Here is a 6,862-nt window from a genome sequence, read left to right as displayed (position 1 = left end):
ATAGTGCGTAAGCAGCATCTTGTCCCACCTGCTCGAGATAGGTGTTTCACCATGTTAACGCAGTATCTGTGAAGGTATGCGTAGCGTACTTTACTTTGTCTTCTTCAGCACATTTACTTATGGCAAACACCGATTCAACCTTTTCGGTCCACCGTTTTAATCCGATTGGACCCCCGGTTCTATCGAATTCCAAAGGTTTACAGGCAATGAATTCTTTGTAGGAGCATCATACCCGATTTCTTATGGAATTAGTTCCACTGCTAGAACCAGAGTTATTGTTGTTATTTTGCATTGCGGCCTGCACTGCGGCTATGTTCGCAGCAAGGAAAACACGGAAGTCTTCCTCACTCATGTTCAAGTTCTGACGAGTCGTCGGTGCCATTTCCTTCAAAAATAGCCAAAAGAATTGAGTTAATCATATAGAATTTAAGAGTAGTCAATAGTATTTCGTAGCATAATATGTACTCTTTTATAAAAACTTTTGCTTCATATTAGCGTTTTATAAGTTTTAATTCGGGTAATACCTACCCGTTAAGTTCATACTTAGTAGCTACTATACAATTCGACTACTACGATTCTATATGAAAAACTAAATACAATAATATTTCGCGTTCAAACCTTTATACAATATTTTTACAAATTTACAATACCGCTATTTTACATATAGCATGAAATATAGCACACAATGACTTTGATACAAAACAGTTGTGACAACAATCCTAGTTAATACGCAAGTCGTTCAGCAAAGGCAATAAAAACATGTAATTCATAAGTCCAGAAACAAGTCATGCATTCTGGTTTTACTAAGACTACTTCCCATCCTTGGTCTTGTGGAACATAACCGTTGTGGCCGTTGACAAGACAACATGTTGTAACGTCATCAAAGGGATGAAGGTTTCGTAATGCCCAACAGCCCCGTAACAATCTAAAAACCTTGTTTCTTACCCCAACTACTGAATTCGTCACTTGTGGGAAGGTTTTATTTAAAAGTTGTAATCCGATGTTCTTTTTCTCACTTTGGTGAGAAGCGAACATCACTAACCCGTAAGCATAACATGCTTCTTTATGTTGCATGTTAGAAGCTCTTTCTAACTCACGACGTCCTACGTTGGGATATGTTGAGTCAAAATAGGTTCTTAACCCGTAGCGTAAAATTGCATTTGGGTTTCCCGCATTTAACGCTTTAAAGAAAACACGGCGTAACTTACGGTGTCCCCAATGTGATATACCCCATCTTTCAAATGAAATCCTTTAATAAACTAAGGTATGCCTGGAACGTTCTTCAAATGTTCTACAAAATAATTTTGCCGTAAATAATTGTGCCGACGAATTCTGATCGACTTTAGACAAGATTTCATCAATCATATCCCCGAGTAGGTCTTCTAAAATTTTTGGTTGTCTATCCTTAACGTCCATTATGTTTTTTATACTGTAAAATGGACGAGAATTAGATTTGTAAAAGATAATAATACAAGAAACTTTCACATACAACAAGAAAAGTACAAGCATACTTATTTTACATATTTTACACCTCATGATTACAACTTTTTATTCCGACTCACTAGTTTCTTACTCTTCGGACCTGTTTCGTTTTGCTAATTTTCTAGGGATATATGATGTTCCTCTAATACGAGTCGTTGTTTTCACAAATGGTTTAGAAAAACCTGGTGGCTTAGACGTTCCCGGGTTATTGTTACAACTTAAGAAATACGGGTATTGACGATACATATAAAGTTCATCGGGGTTAGAATCAGGTTTCTATATTTTGATGCTCTTTCCCTTATTATTTTCTTTTGCTTTTTCAAATTGGGTCGAGGTAATTTCTATAACATCATCGGAATACTCATCGGGATCCGATTTATCAGAAAATTGGTAATCTTCCCAATATTTTGCTTCCTCGGCGGAAACACCAGTGACCATTATTAATTTTGGTCCATTAGTTGAGAGTTTTCTTTTATTTGTCTGTTTTTCAGTGGTTCCTAAAATTTCCCCTCCGGAACCTCTTCTTCCGGTTCCTCTTCTTCCGATTCCTCCTCTTCCGGTTCCTCCTCTTCCGGTTCCTCTTCTTCCAGTTCCTCTTCCGGAATTTGTGAATCTTCCCAAAATATATTCGACTCTTCATTATTATTAGGTGAGTCGATGGGATTTGTACTAGAGGTAGGCATCTATCACACATTATCAAATACGTTAAGAGATTAATATATCACATAATATTTACATGTTAAATATATATAGTTTTCAACAAAAAGTGTTAAGCAATCGTTTTAAAGAAAAATATACGGTCGAAGTCCAGACTTACTAATGCATCCTACATACTCGATAAGACACACTAATGTAAATTTCTGGTTCTCTAAGACCAACGCTCGGATACCAACTGAAATGTCCCGTTCATATCGATTTATAAACATTCCATATTAATTGATTTCGTTGCGAGGTTTTGACCTCTATATGAGACGTTTTTCAAAGACTGCATTCAATTTTAAAACAAACCATACCTTTATTTTATCGATAAAGGTTTAAAAATTTTACGACGATTATCAAATAATGATAATCTAAAATATAGCATTTTCACACGATTATTACATAATGGTTTACAATTGTAACATCCCGTTTTCCCGTACGTATCGAAAGGTACTTACTTAATCATTTGTACGTTTATAACTCGTTAGCTTATGCGTAAATGTATGAATATATGTGTAGATACATATATATATATATATATATATATACACACTTGATAATGTGTGCATGTATAAGTTTAAACATGGGTTTGGTTAGCGTTAAGTCTTGTGAGACTATTGTGGAAGGCTAGGTGAATATAGGAAGCGGGTTTGGAATGTACAAATTAAATAAAATCGAAAATTGTTTAAGTTGGTCGAGCTGTTCAGATGCAGCCTTAGGCCGCGCCGCGACAATTGGGTCCGCGCTGCGGCATAACAAGCAAATCTGGATCAGAAGTTGAGTTTAGAAGGGTCTGTTTTCCTTTTATACGTCGCACCGCGAGAATTGGGTCGTGCCGCGACATTTCTGCTGGACAGATTCCGGACGTAGCTCATTTTTAAGGGATTTTAAGGGGCAAAATGGTAAATTGACATGTGGATTTGATGGGAGCATTAAATCTCCACCACATATCCATTTAATTCATTTTCCTTTTATCTTTTCTTTCCATTTTGTGAGGACCCGTCCTTATCCCCCTGGACGTAATCATCAACATCTGGTTCCATTGCGTTGATCAACTTCAAGTAATGTCCTTAAAATGAGCAAATGCACAGCGGAAGACTTATTTCGTACCTGAGAATAACATGCTTTAAAATATCAACATAAAGTTGGTGAGATATATAGGTTTGATGCTAGCAGCGTTATAACTATGGACCACAAGATTTCATATTCATAAACATAATACACTCGCAAGTGTATGAAAAGCATTCCAAGCAGTGGGCACCCGGTAACTAGCCTTAACAAGAGTGTGTACCCCTGAGTTATAATAATATGTGCACCGAATCAAGTGCGTTCCGTTAACCTCGAAGTACTAAACACCCGTTCTTCTAGTTTAGTAGTGACTAGAACAACATCTGGGTGGGGGTGTAAAACCCGATAGATCTATCTTTAGGATTCGCGCCTACCAGTTCATAAACCAATAGTTAAAGTTACCAAGCTAGGGGATTTTTGATTCGAACCCATGTAGAACGTAATTTTAGTCACTTGTGTCCATAACGTAAATCATTTATAAAAATAGCGCATGTATTCTCAGCCCAAAAACATTTAAAGTTTAAAAGGGGACTATATACTCACCATACTGTATTTTGTAGTAAAAATACATATAACATCATTGAACATGTGTAGGGTTGGCCTCGGATTCACGAACCTATATTCAATTATGTATATTAACACACGTAATGGTAATCGAACAATTTTATATTTTTAATAATATAATTGTTATTATGTTTTGTTAATAACTAGTTCAAATATTTCTATTTTATGTACTTTAACTAAATAAGTAGTATTTAGAATAAAATGTTAATATGGATATATTTTATGTATTAGTTATGGTGTTATATAATCAAAATCTTTTGATAAAATAATAATAATAAATAAAAATTTGTATTATTTTATCATATTAATATTAGTAAATGCACTTAAAATTGGTAATAATAATAATTATTAAACTAATACATATAATGATAAAAAAAATACTTATATTCTTAATAATGATTTGATAATAATAATAATTATAATCTTTCTTTTAAAATATAAAACTACCTTCTAAAGCCTCCTTAAAAAGAATTGCACCAAGACAGTTTCGAACCCAGGTCCTCTAGCTCATCACTAATACACCTTAACCATTTGAGCTATTAAACTTTTCTGATTTAAATTACCGCCTGATTTAATTAACTCGTTTTCTGTTTCAATTCCCCAACAACACAACTTCATGACCCAATTAAGAAATGTCGGCCCAACCAACAGAAGTGAATACAGCCCACCCGAAACAAAATTCCAGCTCACATATCACGAACCAATTATAGATTTTAATAGATTTATATGTATCTGTAAACAGCTATGCGACTTTTTTTTCCTTTTTAAAACATTATATTCGACAGATATATACTTTACAGCTCACCTCATCCTATCAATAAAATTAATATATTGTTTCATCTTTTTCAATATATCCTTATCACCGATATCAATCAGGATCCAAAAATAAAATCGAATGACAATGATTTTATGTCGACAGAAGGTCACAGGTGAGTCTTTGGTTCCTTTTATAAAACATCATCATTATCCTTCTCTTTTCGCTGAACCGTAACAGAAAATCATATTGTACAGAAACGATAACGAGTTGCAGGTAATTTTAATGGTTGTGGTAGGGGTTCTCGATTAAAACAGTGAACCAAAGAAGAATTAATCGAGTAGTATTGAGTTTTGTTTGTTTGATCATTCATAAACAGTGAGAAATGGAAAGTGATCGATGGTGATCGGTTCTTGGTGTCATGGTGGCGACGGCTATGGTGGTGGTGGTGGATTTCTTAAGAAGGAAGAAGGTGACAACGGTTTGGTGATGGTGGTTTTTGGTGTTTGATTGAAACGAAAAACAGAAGCATAATAAGATAGGGTTCACGGTTGATTCGGTCAAGAGTGTTTATTGGGTTTACGTTAATGAAACAGATAGACAGGAGACCACAAGTGGTAGGTCGTAGTGGTTGTTCTAGCGGGTTTAAAGATGAAGAGAGGGAGAGAGAATGAAAGAGAGAGTGTGGTTTATTTATGGTGTTTTGCTGCAATCAGGAAACAGAAAATAATGAAAATGAAATAGCTAAATGGAAAGGCTAGATTGATATTGGTTCGTGGTGTCAGAAATTAGTGTCACGGTGGGGATGGTGGACGTGTTTACACTAAGCAGGAGGGTGGCGGTTGTTTTAATATGGTGGCAACGGAGATGGTATTAGGAGCTGTTAGTGATCATGGTTGGTTGCGGGAGTGTGTGGGTTTAAGATGATGAAGATTTCACGAGGATGAGGACCAAGAAAAATGGTGGTGGAAATTGTGTGATGGTTTGATCATGATGGAACCATGATGGTGGTTCGATGACAACTAGGATGGTGGTCGATTGTTCTTCAAACTTGAATGGGGGTGGTGGTTTCCGTATGATGTGGTGGATTTTCCGGTTGTTTTCAGCTATCAAAAATGATGATGGCTAGCTTCAGTTGATTATACAAGAGAGAAGAAGAAAAATATGTTTTTCCCTTTCTTATCTATGCTATATATATAAATTAAAATATGTATATAGATGTAGATAGAAGATAGATAGTGAAGACACACTCATTAACTTTTCAATATAATCCAACACCCGTGACAATCAATAATTTTGATTCTAATCCAAATTTGGTTATATGTTCAATCAGTAGCAATCGTTAATTTTTATTAATAGGATATTTATATTATAATATAATTTAAAATATAAACGGGTGATTAAATTAGTCGTCGTCTACCTATTTGAATTCGTGCTCAGTTAAAAGTATACAGAAAATCCCAAATTTTATATTACGTTCCTATGTTTATTCTAGTCATAAAATGTGAAACACGTGGTCAAAATGATTCGTCTAATATTTATTTTGTTATACCTTATTTATATATAAATAGATGTGTTGTGGATAATAATTATTATAATATCCTATTTTTATTTTAGTTTTCATAATAAATTTAATAACAACATCATATAACATTTCAAATTATATTTTCAATTATTATTTATATATATATATTCACACATCACTATCTACAATTAATTGTTCGTGAATCGTCAGACATGGTCAAAAGGGTAACTAATTATCCAAGTATAGATTTCAAACTTTCTAGACTCAAAATTACGGATTTTGCTTATCGTGTCGGACACATATAGAGATTAGAGTTTAAATTTGGTCGGAAATTTCCGGGTCGTTACAGTACCCACTCGTTAAAGAAATTTCGTCCCCGAAATTTGGTAGAGGTTGTCAAGAATAACAATAGGAATGTTTTCATGATGAATATGAGGTAATAATAGAGTTTTATCATTATTGGAAGATATGGATAAAACGATTCGATCATGTGAAGCGCACGAGTGAAGCTATCACAAAAAAAATGAAATGAGTAAATATGATATCGTTTTGACTGATGACGTGGTTATGGTTGATTTCCGGAATTCACGAGATTTAAAGAAAATATTCCGTAATAAGATTTGGTTCTTCGGCGATTTAGGAGACAGGATCTCCTTTGATTTAATGCGGAAAATCTGTTGTGATTTCTTTGTCGGATATTTCACTTATAAAGCTACCCCCTTCGTTTTCCTTCTTCCCGTCCTTGAGTCATGCGAGCAATGGTCCGAAAT

This window comes from Rutidosis leptorrhynchoides, chromosome 4, assembly GCF_046630445.1.
Source record: "Rutidosis leptorrhynchoides isolate AG116_Rl617_1_P2 chromosome 4, CSIRO_AGI_Rlap_v1, whole genome shotgun sequence".
Classification (NCBI taxonomy): Eukaryota; Viridiplantae; Streptophyta; class Magnoliopsida; order Asterales; family Asteraceae; genus Rutidosis; species Rutidosis leptorrhynchoides.
This window is presented reverse-complemented; position numbering follows the sequence as displayed.